The sequence below is a fragment of the Mesoplodon bidens genome (assembly GCF_964165515.1).
Source record: "Mesoplodon bidens genome assembly, chromosome: 18".
In the NCBI taxonomy this organism is placed as follows: domain Eukaryota; kingdom Metazoa; phylum Chordata; class Mammalia; order Artiodactyla; family Ziphiidae; genus Mesoplodon; species Mesoplodon bidens.
In genome coordinates this window covers 25,780,486-25,798,273 of record NC_138175.1, presented here as the reverse complement: position 1 = coordinate 25,798,273, position 17,788 = coordinate 25,780,486, and the positions used below count along the sequence as shown (strand labels likewise).

General features: G+C 35.8%; 1 long non-coding RNA gene across 2 annotated transcripts in view; it reads left to right on the top strand.

Moving 5' to 3' along the window:
* Window positions 1-17,788, top strand: part of LOC308606257 — a 1,608,653-nt gene that overhangs the window by 1,576,459 nt on the left and 14,406 nt on the right. For both annotated transcript variants that reach the window (XR_014013787.1, XR_014013788.1), the window contains one exon: window positions 12,557-12,672. This is a non-coding gene — a long non-coding RNA (uncharacterized lncRNA). The remainder of the gene's footprint in view (window positions 1-12,556; window positions 12,673-17,788) is intronic.

Below are 17,788 nucleotides of genomic sequence, written 5' to 3'. Positions count from 1 at the left end.
TCCTCATTCCTACTCTTACTAGTTATGTGAACTTAAGCAATTCCTGTGACTTCTTTGGACTGCAGTATCCTCATCTTTAAAAATGAAGAGAACAGATTAAATTATGTCAAATTCCTTTCCATCTCTGACCTTCTCTTTCTAGAAAACCATATCCTTTACATTCACCAAGGGACAAAGACATAAAAAAAATAATAAAAAATGTGCGTAAATACCCTTATAGATTTTGCTAACCTTGCACTCCATGAATAACTACGCTGTTGCATTGTCTGAAATATCATCATGTATTTTTCCCCTGAGCCCTGGTTGACACATGCTAATTAGAAGAAAAATGCCTTTCTAAGTGAAGGGGTCCTCTTCATCTTCCATTTCACCATATGACTCCTGGGTTCAAAGAAACAATTTATGGGCATTTTTAAATATGCTACTGTTTTAACCTATTGACTATGTCTTGGGCACTTTATTTTCTGTCTTCAGCTTCAATATTCATTAGTAACACTGTGACAAAAAGGAATATGAATGACATTAGGAAACTGAGCCTTACTCAAGCTAAGAAAATGATGCTAGTGCTTACACACTGCAGTATAGTATAGATGTTTGATGCTTCCATACAAAATTCTTGTTTCAAATGATTGTGAAAAGAGGTAGAGACTTTTCAAGCAAACAACACATTTAAAGATAAATACATCTTTAAAAATAACAATAAAGGCAAAATTTACTTCCCCACCCCAAGTTAAAACTTCATTATGTGTCAAATATATTATTTGGGGCTGGTATGGAGCATGACATACTAAATGTTCTGACTGTTGTAGTGTATGCATAGATAATATATAGCTCATACAACTTTCATAAGCCCTCTCTGCTGATTCTTTTCTAATATCTCTCTAAAGACATTTGTGGTATCATTCTTCATTTATTTTGCATGCTGCTTTCACCCATTGTGGATAAACATGAATAAAAAATTCTGGAGGTATGAACAGTTATCTTTGCTGATGCTTGGTGAGGTTTTAATAAAATATACATGACATCAGCATCCAGACATGTATCTATGAATCAAATAGCAGTGAAAAAATCCAAAGATAATTATGATCTTTTATGATGATGGAGAAATTAGTACCTCTGTAATATGTGATGTAAAGTAGTGTGGACAGAGTGTCCTACTTGCCCTTGAAACATTTCACATGAATGCAAATAACTAACACATGGGATTCTAATTTTGAAGAACCTATTCAGCAATGTTAAGAGATGCAAAAAGTGGAAAGAAAAGGACTTGTATAATTTACTAGAGAAAATCCTCAAGTTAGTTAATAATTGGTGCCTAGACATCTCCCACCTGAAAACAGGATCAGGATCTCAAAAGAGAAAGCCTGGACCTCCAGGCTTAAAAAAGGGATTCCTTCATTTTCCCCCACTTTGCCAGTGTTCCTCAGCTCTGTATACTCTATATTAAAAAAAAAAACTCTTTATATACCATGAACTAAGTTATTTATGTATGCTCCTGAGATTCCTTGAATTTATAAAACTAAATCAAATGCATACCTATAATTTTTCACTTAAGAAGAACACAGTCCATTTCCAGCATCAGTCAGTTTCAGTTTGGACCAATGTGAAGACACTTGAATCATTAAAGCAAGGCCACAATTACAGCACTAAACAGACCAGGAATAACCAAAACTCCTTGTGTTGTGAAAAGAGTTCATTACATCATAAAATGCTCTGCTGTGTTAACTGTGGTTACTTTTGTGCAATCAGTGTTTCTTTTTTTTCATATTTCTGAATTTGATACATTTTTAATGTAATTTTCTATTACAAATTTACAAAAACAATAGAGTTAATTGAAAACAAGCTAACAAAATTAGACAGCTCTATGCCACTAAGTGTACCTCTCTCTGACTGCTCAACTTAAAAACTGTCAGTAAGTATAGGCCATGCTATTCATTTACATATATAACATGAAAATATTTACTATGTATTACATACCAGGAACTGTGGAAAGTGTTGCATTATGAGTAAACTCAATTCTGTATGGTATTTCTGGAAGACATTATTATTCCTATATTACTGGTGAAGAAACAAGAGATTCAAAGACTTTATGTAACTTGTAAGCAGCAGTTCCACTAGATCTATTAAAATTTGTATCAGATCATTTTTAACATTCTATTTTCTCTTGGAAGATTCCCAAAACCATTCTCTACAGATGTATTCTTCAGTCAATAGCTCTAAACCATAGCATGACCAGATACATTAAAGTTTGTTTTCACTTCAGGTGAAGCTTTCTAAAGCTTAGTTGGAATGTAATTTTTTTCTATTCCTTAAGCACTTTTACACTGAGATGTGTTAATTTTGGTTAATCATATGATTGTGGTAGATGACATATAATTGAACAATTCTGGTCATGTGGTTTTGGCTTACTGCCTAATGACAGAAGAGACTTTTTTAAAATCAATGGATCCCTTTTATTAGATAAATTCTGTCTCTTATAACTTTGATATTTCACTCCTAGCTCTATTATCAGGAGTCACATAAATGTCTCGTGTGGGAAAAATACTTTGCTTTATTTTAAGTATTTAAATGTTCTAACCATGACCCTCACCGTCTCAGATGCTCTCAGGATGTTTAACCTGGAGATGAAGAGAGAGGAGTTATTTTATTGATTCCTCATAAGTCACAGTTTCAACATCCTCACCCTCTGGTTTAGTTGTCAGAGTTGAGCATTAGTTAGGCTCTGAAGTTGAACTGACTGGTATGAACTAATCCCTGCCAATACAGCTCTGTGACCTTGGAAAAACAACTCACCTCCATGCCTTTCCTTTGCTTCATTGTAAAAGAGAGATTAAACTCTGCAACCTACTTTATAGAGTTTGTTAATATGGTGAAATTAATTCACCTAGTACATAGTAAGTGCTCAGCATGTTGTTAATATGTTAATTGTTTTTATTTTTAATAGCCCCTACACATTTTCTTGATTGTCAAAAACCAACATGTAGCATGCAACCTTTGAAAGTGTGGCAGCCCTTCTCATCTTACAATGTTCTCTTTGTTCTTTTTATTACCATCTTGATCAGGTAGTACCATGTATTCTGGGAAGAAAGGGCAAGAATTGAATTGGGTATCAACCCTCTGGATGCTCTATTCACAGCCCCCTGTACATCATAGAGTAAGAGCATTTTACACACTGTTGCAATTTCTTGTCTGTACTATTCCTATTTGATTCTGAGCCTCTTCAATGTTGGGATTGTATCTTTTTTCTCTATTCCCAGAACCAGGCACATAAAAACCTACCAAAAATATTAGATAAATATAACATCACTACCATTTATCAAGTCTGGTATAATTAGAAGAGGAAAGTAAAAGATGGTCACCTCCTTTGATTTTCACCCTATTCTTCTCTTAATGCAACCTAATATTTTTATTTTAATTTTTAGTCAGATGACACTGGCGGCAACTGAAACACCTACTTCCTATGTCTTTCCATAGTCAGGACATAATCAAAGCTATAAAACAAAGATTTGCACAATATCAGAATCAGTCTTGTCATCTGGAATTTTAGTTGTTGGACAAAAATAATCCAAGATTTCTTTGTTGTTGATATCTGGAGATGACAAAAAAAATTGTTAAATTGTAGCAATTATCACTTCTATCCTGGGTGGTAGTCAGTTGTTCAGGAGAGACATTGTAGTTTATTATGTAGAAATGAGCCAAGGAACAAATAGGAGATTGGAGCAGACTGGGCAACTACAAGCCCCTTTCCATCTTTGAAATTTTAGCCTATGCTATGAAATCCTGAGCAATATAAATGGCTATAATTAAGCTTTTTTCTAAACATTTGAAAGGAATGATTATTAATGGAGATGTAGACCTTGATAAGCTGGATCAATGCCATCACAGTAAAACATACTATTATAACTCATTTTTAAAAATTAATTAATTAATTTTATTTTTGGCTGCGCTGGGTCTTTGTTGCTGCATGCGGGCTTTCTCTAGTTGCAGCGAGCGGGGGCTACTCTGTGTTGCAGTGCATGGGCTTCTCATTGAGGTGGCTTCTCATTGCAGAGCACGGGCTTCAGGCACACGGGCTTCAGCAGTTGTGGCACGTGGGCCCAGCAGCTGTGGCTCTCGGGCTCTAGAGCGCAGGCTTAGTCAGTAGTTGTGGTTCACGGGCTTAGTTGCTCCGCAGCATGTGGGATCTTCCTGGACCAGGGCTCGAACCCATGTCCCCTGCATTGGCAGGTGGATTCTTAACCACTGCGCCACCAGGGAAGCCCATAACTCATATTTTAAAAAAATCCCTTGACTCGGTGTTCCTCCAGCTACCACCCCAATACTCTGTGATCCTTTATGGGCAAATGACTCAAAACCGCCTAAACGTACAGGTTTCTATTCTTCATCCCCATTGTGTACTCAGTACACTCCTAATTAGTAGTTTGGCCTCCACTATATCATCGACTGACTCTCCAAAGATTTACATCTAGATATGTCCGGTGGTAATTATCAGCTTCATCTCACTTGAACAAAGTAGCATTTGACACAATTACCTCTTCTTTATGAATCACTTTCTTCTTCGGCTTCTGAGGATCCTCAGTCTCCTGATGTTCCTCCCACTTCTCCTGATACTGCTTCTCAAGTTCTTTTGTTGGCTCCTTCTAGCTTACTTCTAATGTTTAAGTGGTGAAATAAATCAGGGATCAATCTCTGTCACTCTTCTCTAAATAAATTTTCAGTTAAAACCGTTCTCATCCAGAAACATTACTGTAAATAAGAACCATATGTTGACAATATTCAAATACATAGCTCTACCTTTAACTTCTCCCATCCCCTGCAGACTAACTCTCCAGTTAACTATTGTGCATCTCCACTTGAATATCTCATTGACATCTCAAACTTAATGAGTGGCAAACAACTCCTGATTCCCCAAAACTGATCACGCCCCCCACGGTTTTCATCTTTATTATTGACACTGATATTCACACAGATGTATAGACCAAACCTTCTATCATTCTAGTTTTCCATTTTTTCCCACTCCTCATACCCAAGGCATCAGCAGTTTTATTGCTTTTACTTTCAAAGCATATATTGGTATATATATTTTTTATTTCTTTAAATTGAAGCATAGTTAATTTACAATGTTGTGTTAGTTTCTGGTGTACAGCAAAGTGATTCAGTTATAATGTGTATATATATATATTTTTTTCTTTTTCATTATAGTTTATTACAAGATATTGAATATAGTTCCTTGTGCTATACTATAGGACCTTGTTGTTTATTTTATATAGTAGTTTGTATCTGCTAATTACAAACTCCTAATTTATTACCCCCACTTGCTCCTTTGATAACCATAAGTTTGGTTTCTATGTCTGTGAGTCTGTCTCTGTTTTGCAAATAAGTTTATTTGTATTATATTTTAGATTCCACATATAAGTGACATCATACAGTATTTGTCTTTGTCTGACTGCACTTAGTATGATAATCTCTAGGTTCATTCATGTTGCTGCAAATGGCATTATTTCATTCTTTTATATGGCTGAGTGATATTCCATTCTGTGTCTGTTTAGGTAGATAGATGCATATATATGTATGTGTATATATATATATATATACACACACACACACGTCACATCTTCTTTATCCATTTTTCTGTTGATGGACATTTAGGTTGTTTCCATGTCTTGGCTCTTGTAAATAGTGCTGCCATGAACATGAACATTGGTGGGCATGTATCATTTTGAATTAGAGATTTTGTCTTTTCCAGATATATGTCCAGGAGTGGGATTCCTGGATCATAGGGTTGTTCTATTTTTATTTTTTATTTTTAAAAAAATTTTATTGGAGTATAGTTGATTTACAATGTTGTGTTAGTTTCTGGTATAGAGCAAAGTGAATCAGTTATACCTATACATATATCCACTCTTTTGTAGATTCTTTTCTCATATAGGTCATTACAGAGTATTGAGAAGTGTTCCCTGTGCTATACAGTCCTTATTAGTTATTTATTTTATATATAGTAGTGTATATATGTCAATCCCAATCTTCCAGTTTATCCCTTAGTGCCCCCCACCGGCCCCACTTCCCCGCCCTGGTAACCGTAAGTTTGTTTTCTGTGTCTGTGACTCTATTTCTGGTTGTTGTTGTTTTTTTTTAAATATTTGTTCTGGTTCGACTGCATCCTGGTGAACACCTGCTTTTCTTATTTATTTATTTATTTGTGCTCAGTCTTAGTTTCGACAGGTGGGCTCCTTAGTTGTGTCTCGTGGGCTCCTTAGTTGCGGCACACAGGCTCCTTAGTTGTGGCATGCAAACTTTTAGTGTGGCATGTATGTGGGATCTACCTCCCTGACCAGGGATCAAACCTGGGCCCCCTGCATTGGGAGCACAGAGTCTTAACCACTGCACCACCAGGGAAGTCTATTTCTGTTTTGTAAATAAGTTCATTTGTACCATTTTTTTTAAGATTCCACATATAAGAGATATCATATGATATTTGTCTTTGTCTGACTTACTTCACTCAGTATGACAATCTCTAGGTCCATCCATGTTGCTGCAAATGCATTATTTTGTTCTTTTTTATTGCTGAGTAATATTCCATTGTATACATGTACCACATCTTCTTTATCCATTCATCTGTCAATGGACACTTAGGTTGCTTCCATGTCCTGGCTGTTGTAAATAGTGCTGCAATGAACATTGGGGTGTATGTATCATTTCAACTTATGGTTTTCTTTGGATATATGCCCAAGAGTGGGATTGCAGGAACATATGGTAGCTCGATTTTTAGTTTCTTAAGGAACCTCCATACTGTTCTCCATAGTGGTTGTACCAATTTACATTCCCACCAGCAGTGTAGAAGGGTTCCCTTTTCTCCACACCCTCTCCAGCATTTATTATTTGTAGACTTGTCGATGATGGCCATTCTGACCAATATGAAGTGATATCTCATTGCAGTTTTGATTTGCATTTCTCTAATAATTAGCAATGTTGAGCATCTTTTCATGTGCCTCGTGGCCATCTGTGTATCTTCTTTGGAGAAATATCTATTTAGGTCTTTGGCCCAATTTTTGATTGGGTTGTTTGTTTTTTTTGTTATTGAGTTATATGAGCTGTTTTTATATTTTGGAAATTAATGCCTTGTCAGTTGCATCATTTGCAGATATTTTCTCCCATTCTGTAGGTTGTTTTTTCATTTTGTTTATGGTTTCCTTTGCTGTGCAAAAGCTTATAAGTTTGGTTAGGTTCCATCTGTTTATTTGTGCTTTTATTTCTATTGCCTTGGGAGACTGACCTAAGAAAACATTACTACAATTTATGTCAGAGAACGTTTTGCCTGTGTTCTCTTCTAGGAGTTTTGTGGTATCATGTCTTGTATTTAAGTTTTTAAGCCATTTCGAGTTTATTTTTGTGTGTGGCATGCGGGTGTGTTCTAACTTCATTAATTTACATGCAGCTGTCCAGTTTCGCCAACACCAATTCCTGAAGAGACTGTCTTTTCTCATTGTGTATTCTTACCTCCTTTGTCTAAGATTGATTGACTGTAGGCATGTGGGTTTATTTCTTGGCTCTCTATTCTGTTCCATTGATCCATATGTCTGTTTTTGTGCCAAAACCATGCTGTTTTGATTACTGTAGCTTTGTAGTATTGTCTGAAGTCTGAGAGGGTTATGCCTCCAGCTTTATTCTTTTTCCTCAGGATTGCTTTGGCAACTCTAGGTCTTTTATGGTTCCATACACGTTTTAGGATTATTTGTTCTAGTTCTGTAAACAAATGTCATGGGTAATTTGATAGGGATTGCATTAAATTTGTAGATTGCTTTGGGCAGTATGGCCATTTTAACAATATTAATTCTTCTAATCTAAGAGCATGGGATATCTTTCCATTTCTTTAAATCCTCTTCAATTTCCTTTATCAGTGTTTTATAGTTCTCAGCATATAAGTCTTTCACCTTCTTAGTCAGGTTTATTCCTAAGCATTTTATTACATTTTTGATGCAAATTTAAAAGGGATTTTTTTGTTGTTTGCTTTTTCTTTCTGATATTTCACTGTTAGTGTAAAGAAATGCAACAGATTTGTGTATGTTAATCTTGTATCCTGCTATCTTGCTGAATTCATTTATCAGTTCTAGTAGGTTTTGCATGGAGTGTTTAGGGTTTTCTATATATAATCATTTCATCTGCACATAATGACAATTTTACCTCTTCCCTTCCAATTTGGATACCTTATATTTTTCTTGTCTGATTGCTGTGGCTAGGACTTCCAATACTATGTTTAATAGAAATGGTTGTCTTGTTCCAGATTTTAGCAGGAAGGCCTTCAGCTTTTCAGCGCTGAGTGTTATGTTGGCTGTGGGTTTGTCATAAATAGCTTTTATTATGTTGAGATATGTTCCTGCTGTACCCACTGTGGTAACTGTTTTTATCATGAATGGATGTTGAATTTTATCAAATGCTTTTTTTTGCACCTATTGAGATGATCATGTGGTTTCAAAACATATCTTAAATTGGATCCCTGCACAACATACATATTAGTATCAACAAGTTCCCTGTCCCTGTCTTCTAGACCATCATGATTTCTCCTAACTTCTCTCCTACCTTCCACTCTTTCCCTGGCTATTTTTACTTTGTTCCTACACAACAGAGTGATCTTCTTTTAACCATAAATAAGATCAAGAAACGTAGCTGCTGAAGCCACTCCAAAGAATTTCCATAACACTCCTCACACATAACTCCTCACCATCTCTATAGGGACTTATGTGACCTGTGTCCTGCTTATTTCTGAATTTATCACTTATCACAGTCCTTATTCACACTTCTCCAGTACTCTTGCTACTCACTGAATAAGGCAAGCTTATTGGTCCTCTTGCCTAGCATAACTTTCCTTGGGTATTTAGTTACATGGTTCCTTTTTCATTTGTAAAACTCAGCTGCCAGCCCTCAGTGAGGCCATATCTGGACAAACCTGCATAGAGTCCACCTTGCCAGTACACTCTAGTTCTACCCCCTGCTTCATTTTCCCTCATAGCCCTTTGACAATAAACAGTCCTGCTAAATAAATATCAGATAATTTCTGATCTATATCTCACCAACTAGACTGTAAGCACCATAAAAAAGAATGCTTTTTGTGTATGTTTTTATCACTGTTGTATAATCAGTCCATAAAAAAGTAGGAGTTTAATAATATTTGTGTAAATTGATTCATGTTGGACTGAACACTTGTTAAAGTAAAAGCTGATAATTATCATATTAATTTCAGACAGAGATGCTGATAACCCTCTGCACCTATTTTAAAGTTTTTTGAAATGCCATAATAGTTCTATTATTCTAAATGTATAGTCCTTTTTTGCTTTTCAACATGTTCAAGCAATTTTGGCAGGTCAGGGACATGCTCTATTCCACTTCACATACTGGAAAATGCCTACTACCAATACCTTCTCTCTGTGGGGTGGCTTTATAAACCATCCTCTGATCCTGACAGAAAGAGAGCAACTTCCAGGCTGAATTATCTGAATAATGGGAATGAGTGGTTCCAATGTCTTTTGGAAAAGAATTATCAAATATTTTATAAAGCTTTCTACTAAACACAGAAAAAGGAGGGTTTTGTAATTGGCCCTCTGGTATGTAAGACATTCAGTTGTGCAGAATATACATGTCTTTTTACACAGTCCAATTGAAGCAGCATCATTTACATTTATACATGCCAACATACTTAGTAATATCTATTTAAACTATTACATCCAGAACTGGTCATTCCTAATAAGTGAGAAATCTACTACTATAAATATTTCTATGAATTTGAAAAATAGACTCATAAATATAGATATAATATACCCACAAGTTAAAAAATTCTTAGAGTTCCAACCATTTTATTGTATTAACTTAATAGCAAAATATTCTCTAGATTTAAAGCTCAAATTCTAACTGCCATCCAATTATAAATATTGCTATTATTTAAGCCAGAGAAACGTTTGATATTAGATATTAACTTGGTATAAAATAAGGTACTTTAAGTGATGAAAATGTCCATCTTTGAAAGGGAAATGTGCAGATTAATGGAATTATGTGAGAGGCAGTTTAGTCTCCTCAGAAGGATATTAAAAGGAAAATACATATTATTAACTGATTTAGGAACAGATAAAATGGAACTTCTTAAATGGTAATTGCTGTTTTAAAATACTTAAAGGACTCCAAGCATATAAAGTAAGAGCAGATGATTCTTTGTGTGGATATCTCTCCCTGCTATACTGTTAGTGGCAAAAAGTCCCATTCACTGTTTCCAGTGATAGTCATTGTGGACCTTTTCAGAGACTACCTGACCCAGATGGTTCCCCAGTCCATTGCCTTGCAAGCTGGTATATGCCTATTACTGCCAAGTAGGTGGTGGTGTGTTGGGTGGGATAAGCAGCCGCACAGTAACTATGGATGCAATTTCCTAGGGCATAAATTTTACGAGCAGGTTTTAGAGAAAACTAATGTTTTTTTTATATTTAAACTAAAGTGGCTGTATTATGAGTAGAATATAAAATTTACATGAATTTTTCAAATAAATCCAGAGACTTAAAAGAAATTCCCCTCTTCTAGTGGGTTGAGAGACTCCGGAGGTTCTCCCTCACTCCTCTTTGCTATTAGAATAATTCAGTGGGAAAGTTTGTGAAACATGGCATCACTCTTTGATATTCTACATGAAATAAAAATGAATTTTTGTCAAGATGGCAGCTATACATATTCTATAGAAACTTGCTTATTTTTCTTTTTCAGGGCCAGCTCCAGCCCAAATTTTGGTTGGGAGAACTTGGTATTCAGGGAACTCATTCCCTGTTCTTTCTCTGCCTCTTCTTCCCTCTCCTGTTTCTCTCTCATCTCTCCCTATTTCTCATTCTTCGTTCCTCTCTTTCCCTTTTCTTTTCCCATTCTCTCACTCTTTTTTCTTCTTTCCTTCCTTCAGGTATTTATCAGTAACTTAATTCTCAGGCACTGTGTTAGCACTGTGGTTATAAAGATGGAAAATGAGCTTTCCATCATCATTGAATTCTGCCCTAAGCTCTAGGATAGAATGATCTGTATTTTTTCAAGGTTATGTCACTAGTGCCTTATACAATGTCTACCATATATAAGGTGCTTAATATTTATGAACAAACAAATCAAGGCATGCATGTTGAATATAATGATCAATAAGGACATTATTAGAATACATGGATTTTATTTGATCCTGTCTTATGAAACCTGGACTCATTGATAAGTGAGGAAAGAAGAAGAACTGAGGTTGGGACTCAAGAGCACGCTGCTGCTTCCCAAAAAATATGCACAGCACTGAATCTTCATTTTGGTTTTGAATGAAGTCTGACAAGACCAAAAGGAAAGAACATCCCATATGGGGGAAAAAGCACATTCAAAGACAATAAGGGAGGAAATGGCATGGTGTATTCAACAAATGATTACACTTTATTTCAACGTGTTTTTTTGTACAAAGGAGATGTGTGTATGAGAGTCAAGTATCAGTTGGTTGGTAGAAATTATGGAAAATACCTTGGCAAACAGAACAAAATGACCTTGTAGAACATCTCAAATACTTTAGCCTCCTCTGCTAGCATCTCTTACTCTTGATGCTGATTCTATTCCTCATGTTTTCACAGGGTTGTAAATAACAGTTACCCTATTCATACCCTTAAGTGTCTAATAATGGCCTAATAGGATTATGACTCAAATTCCACAGGGACCATACAGGTTACATTAATATGTGGGGCTGCTGGGAATAATTTTTAAAGAGGGTAACTGATGGTTTTAGTGCTCATGCACCTGCTGAAAAGGACTCTATGCCTGTCGATTGTTTCCATGCAGGTATATGGGTAGAAGGTTGGAGGTTATCAGATATTTTTATTTTCCAAAGATACAGGATACCCATGCCTGAATATAAAGTTTACAATGTTTAAATGTTGGTCAACTGTATTTTTTTTTATTGTTACTGTACCGAATTGCCACAAATGTGGTGTTTTAAAGCATATTAGCTTATAGTTTCCACATCTCAGGTTCTTAAGCTAAATCACATCTGCAAAGAGCTTTTGCAATGAAAAGTAACAGTCACAGGTTTCTGAGATTAGGATTACAACATCTTGAGAGGTGGGGTGGGGAATTAGTCTACCACACATATTTATGAGTTTGCATACGTTTTTATCATTGTATAAATCAATACCAATGGCCAGGGGAAACAAACAAGCAACAACAAAATTACTCCATATATCCAGTGTTTCTAAAGCCAACTTTCATTCACGTCTAATGTAGTAATCATCTCAAATTTTTTTTTCTTCATGAAGTCCAACTTATTGATTAAAGGTGAAGAATCCTTAAATGCAGAAATGTCTGTTATCCTCAACAGGTTGATAGGGGGATTTTATTGCTTTACTCCTCCAGCCACAAAATTTACGTATTCATTTGTTCAGTGAATATTAATTAAGTACCTATGCTTTTGCTGCTTTGTATTACAGTAATTAATGAATTTTACAAAAATCTATGGATATGACTTTCTATTTGGAGTTAACAGTTAATCATTACTGCCCTCTTTTGGTTTCCCCACCAGGTTTCAAATTTTCTTCCCTGAAAGAACTCACTGATCCCTGATATTTTTCCCTTCTCTTCCTTATGCTGTTTCACCCTAAGTAGTGGATCCTTGACAAGTTTCGCTTAGACATCATGGTGAGTATTCTAAAGAGAAAATAGTGTGCTGCTGAGGAAAATGTTCTCCATTCAACTCTCCAAAGATTTGTCTGAGGAGACATTTTGCTGACTTGTCAAATTTAAAATATGCACTAAATCTCTATTATTTTTTCTAATTTTATTAGTTTAAAAGTATTCCAAAATAGATACTCAGTATTGTCTGTCTTCCTCAGTTTACTGTAAGGTTCTTGCATATTGGTGTCACATCTTATTGACCTCTTTATCCCTAGAATATGATATCATGCTTGGCATATATAAGTTCTCAGTAAATGTAGCTGATATAAACTTATGCAGATTCAAAGATGGAGAAGGAGGTAGGGATTACTCTGACACTTTTTTCCAACTCAACACAGTAAGTCATTTTGTTTTCCATTTTCATGGAAATTTTCTGTTACTTTCATGGGGGAACAGGGGACACAGAAATATTTTATTTGAAGATAAGAGTGATGTCTGGTTCTTGAAGAAATCCTAAACTCAAATGTAACTGCCTTTTAAAAAATTTTATTTTATATTGGACTATAGTAGATTTACAGTGTTGCGTTAGTATCAGGTGTACAGCAAAGTGATTCAATTATACATATATACATATATATATATATATATATATTGTTTTTAAAACTCTTTTCCCACTTTGGTTATTAGAGAATATTGAGCAGAGTTCCCTGTGCTATACAGTAGGTCCTTGTTGGTTATCTATTTTAAATATAGTAGTGTGTATATGTCAATTCCGAACTCCCAATTTATTCCCCCCCCACCTTTCCCCTTTGGTAACCATGAGATTGTTTTTTAAGTCTGTGAGTCTGTTTCCTAAATAAGTTCATGTGTATCATTTTTTGTAGATTCTACATATAAGCGATATCATATGATATTTGTCTTTCTGTCTGGCTTACTTCACTTAGTATGATGATCTCTAGTTGCATCCATGTTGCGGCAAATGGCATTATTTCATTCTTTTTTATGGCTGAGTAATATTCCGTTGTATACATGTACCACAACTTCTTTATCCATTCATCTGTTAGATGGATATTTAAGTTGCTTCCATGTCCTGGCTATTGTAAACAGTGTTGCAATGAACACTGGGGTGCGTGTATCCTTTTGAACCATGTTTTTCTCCAGAAACATGCCCAGGAGTGGGATTGCTGAATCATATGGTAGCTCTATTTTCAGTTTTTTAAGGAAACTCCATACTGTTCTCCATAGTGACTGTACCAATTTACATTTCCAGCAACAGTGTAGGAGAGTCCCTTTTCTCCACACCCTCTAGAGCACTTACTGTTTGTAGACTTTTTGATGATGGCCATTCTGACTGGTATGAGGTGATATCTCATTGTAGTTTTGATTTGCATTTCTTTAATAATTAGCGATGTTGAACACCTTTTCTTGTGCCTATTGGCCATCTGTATGTCGTCTTCAGAGAAATGCCTATTCAGGTCTTATGCCCTTTTTTTTTTTTTTAAGTGAGCTACATGAGCTCATTGTAAATTTTGGAGATTAATTACTTTTTGGTCATATCATTTGCAAATATTTCTCCCATTCTATGTGCTGTCTCTTCATTTTGTTTATGGTTTCCTTTGCTGTGCAAAAGCTTTTGAGATTAATTAGGTCCCATTAGTTTATTTTTGTTTTTATTTCCATTACTCTAGGAAATGGATCAAAAAAGATATTGCTGCGATTTATGTCAAAGAGTGTGTTCTGCCTATGTTTTTTCTAGGAATTTCATAGTTACCAGACTTATGTTTAGATCTTTAACCATTTTGAGTTTATTTTTGTATATGGTGTGAGAAAATGTTCTAATTTCCTTCTTTTACACGTAGCTCTCCAGTTTTCCCAGTACCACTTATTGAAAAGACTGTCTTTTCTCTATCGTGTATTCTTGCATCCTTTATTGTAGACTAATTGACCGTAAGTGTGTAGGTTTATCTCAGCGCTCTCTATTCTGTTCTAGTGCTGTGTGTGTCTGTTTTTCTGCCCATTTCATATTGTTGTTTTTTTTTTTTTGCATTACGCGGGCCTCTCACTGTTGTGGCCTCTCCCCCTGCGGAGCACAGGCTCCGGACGCACAGGCTCAGCAGCCATGGCTCACGGGCCCAGCCGCTCCGCGGCATGTGGGATCTTCCCGGACCGGGGCATGAACCCGTGTCCCCTGCATCGGCAGGCGGACTCTCAACCACTGCGCCACCAGGGAAGCCCTCATATTGTTTTGATAACTGTAGCATTGTAGAATAGTCTGAAGCAAGGGAGCATAATACCTCCAGCTCTGTTCCTCTTTCTCAAAATTGCCTTGGCTATTTGGGGTCTTCTATGTCTCATACAAATTGTAAAATTTTTTGTTCTAGTTCTGTGAAAAATGCCATTGGTAATTTGATAGGGATTTCATTGAACATGTAGATTGCCTTGGATAGTACAGTCATTTTGATAACGTTGATTCTTCCAATCCAAGATCATGGTGCATCTTTCCATCTGTTTGTGTCATCATCTATTTCTTTCATCAGCATCTTAGAGTTTAAAGAGTACAGGTCTTTTAGCCTCCTTAGGTAGGTTTATTCCTAGGTATTTTATTCTTTCTGACGCTTTGGATTGTTTCTTTCTCTTTCTGATCTTTCATTGTTAGTGTATAGAAATGCAACAGATTTCTGTGTATTAATTTTTCATCCTGCAACTCTACCAAATTAGCTGATGAACTCTAGTAGTTTTCTTGTGGTGTCATTAGGATTTTCTATATATAGTATCATGCCATCTGCAAATAGTGACAGTTTTACTTCTTTTCCAATTTGGATTCCTTTTCCTTTTCTTCTCTGATTGCCGTAGCTAGGAATTCCAAAACTATGTTGAATAATGGTGAGAGTGGACAACCTTGTCTTGTTCCTGATCTTAGAAGAAATGTTTTCAAATATTCAACACTGAATATGATGTTGGCTTTAGGTTTGTCATATATGGCCTTTATTGTGTTGAGGTATGTTCCCTCTATGCCCACTTTCTGCAGAGTATTCATCATAAATTGGTGTTGAATTTGAGTCAAAAGCTTTTTCTGCATCTATTGAGATGATTATATGGATTTTATTCTTCAATTTCTTAACATGGTGTATCACACTGATTGATTTGGGGATATTGAAAAATCCTTTCATCCCTGGGATAAATCCCATTTGATCATGGAGCATGATTCTTTTATTTTTTTTAACATCTTTATTGGAGTATAATTGCTTTACAATGGAGTGTTAGTTTCTGCTTTATAACAAAGTGAATCAGTTATACATATACATATGTCCCCATATCTTTTCCCTCTTGCATCGCCCTCCCTCCCACCCACCACCATCCCACACCTCTAGGTGGTCACAAAGCACCAAGCTAATCTCCCTTTGCAACACGACTGCTTCCCACTAGCTAGCTATTTTACATTTGGTAGTGTATAAATGTCCATGCCACTCTCTCACTTTATCCCAGCTTACCCTTCCCCCTCCCCATATCCTTAAGTCCATTTTCTAGTAGGTCTGTGCCTTTATTCCCATCTTGCCCCTAGTTTCTTCATGACCTTTTTTTTTTTTTTTTGATTCCATATATATGTGTTAGCACACGGTATTTCATTTTCTCTTTCTGACTTACTTCACTCTGTATGACAGTCTCTAGATCAATCAACCTCACTACAAATAACTCAATTTTCTTTTTCTTAGGGCTGAGAAATATTCCATTGTATATATGTGCCACATATTCTTTATCCATTCATCTGTTGATGGGCATTTATGTTGCTTCCATGTCCTGGCTATGGTAAATAGAGCTGCAATGAACATTTTGGTACATGACTCTTACTGAATTATAATTCTCTCAGGGTATATGCCCAATAGTGGGATTGCTGGATCGTATGGTAGTTCTATTTTTAGTTTTTTAAGGAACCTCCATACTGTTCTCCATAGTGGCTGTATCAATTTACATTCCCACCAACAGTACAAGAGGGTTCCCTTTTCTCCACACCCTCTCCAGAATTTATTGTTTGTAAATTTTTTGATGATGGCCATTCTGACTGCTGTGAGATGATATCTCATTGTACTTTTCATTTGCATTTCTCTAATGATTAATGATGTTGAGCGTTCTTTCATGTGTTTGTTGGAAATCTGTATATCTTCTTTGGAGAAAAGTCTATTTAGGTCTTCTGCCCATTTTTGGATTGGGTTGTTTGGTTTTTTGATATTCAGCTGCATGAGCTGCCTATATATTTTGGAGACTACTCATTTTCAATTGCTTCATTTGCAAATATTTTCTCCCATCTGAGTGTTGTCTTTTCATCTTGTTTATGGTTTCCTTTGCTGTGCAAAAGCTTTTAAGTTACATTAGGTCCCATTTGTTTATTTTTGTTTTTATTTCCATTTCTCTAGGAGGTGGGTCAAATAGGATCTTGCTGTGATTTATGTCATAGAGTGTTCTGCCTATGTTTTCCTCTCAGAGTTTGATAGTGTCTGGCCTTATATTTAGGTCTTTAATCCATCTTGAGTTTAGTTTTGTATATGTTAGCGAGTGTTCTAATTTCATTCTTTTACATGTAGCTGTCCAGTTTTCCCAGCACCACTTATTGAAGAGGCTGCCTTTTCTCCATTGTATCTTTTTGCCTCCTTTATCAAAGATAAGGTGACCATATGTGTGTGGGTTTATATCTCAGCTTTCTATCCTGTTCCATTGATCTATATTTCTGGTTTTGTGCCTGTACCATGCTGTCTTGACTACTGTAGCTTTGTAGTATAGTCTGAAGTCAGGGAGCGTAATTCCTCCAGCTCCGTTTTTCTTTCTCAAGATTGTTTTGGCTATTCAGGGTCTTTTGTGTTTCCATACAAATCGTGCAATTTTTTCGTCTAGTTCTGTGGAAAATGCCAGTGCAAATTTTATAGGGATTGCATTGAATCTGTAGATTGCTTTGGGTAGCATAGTCATTTTCACAATGTTGATTCTTCCAATCCATATCTCTCCATCTATTTGTATCATCTTTAATTTCTTTCATCAGTGTCTTAAAATTTTCTGCATACAGGTCTTTTGTCTCCTTAGGTAGGTTTATTCCTAGATGTTTTATTCTTTTTGTTGCAATGGTAAATGGGAGTGTTTTCTTAATTTC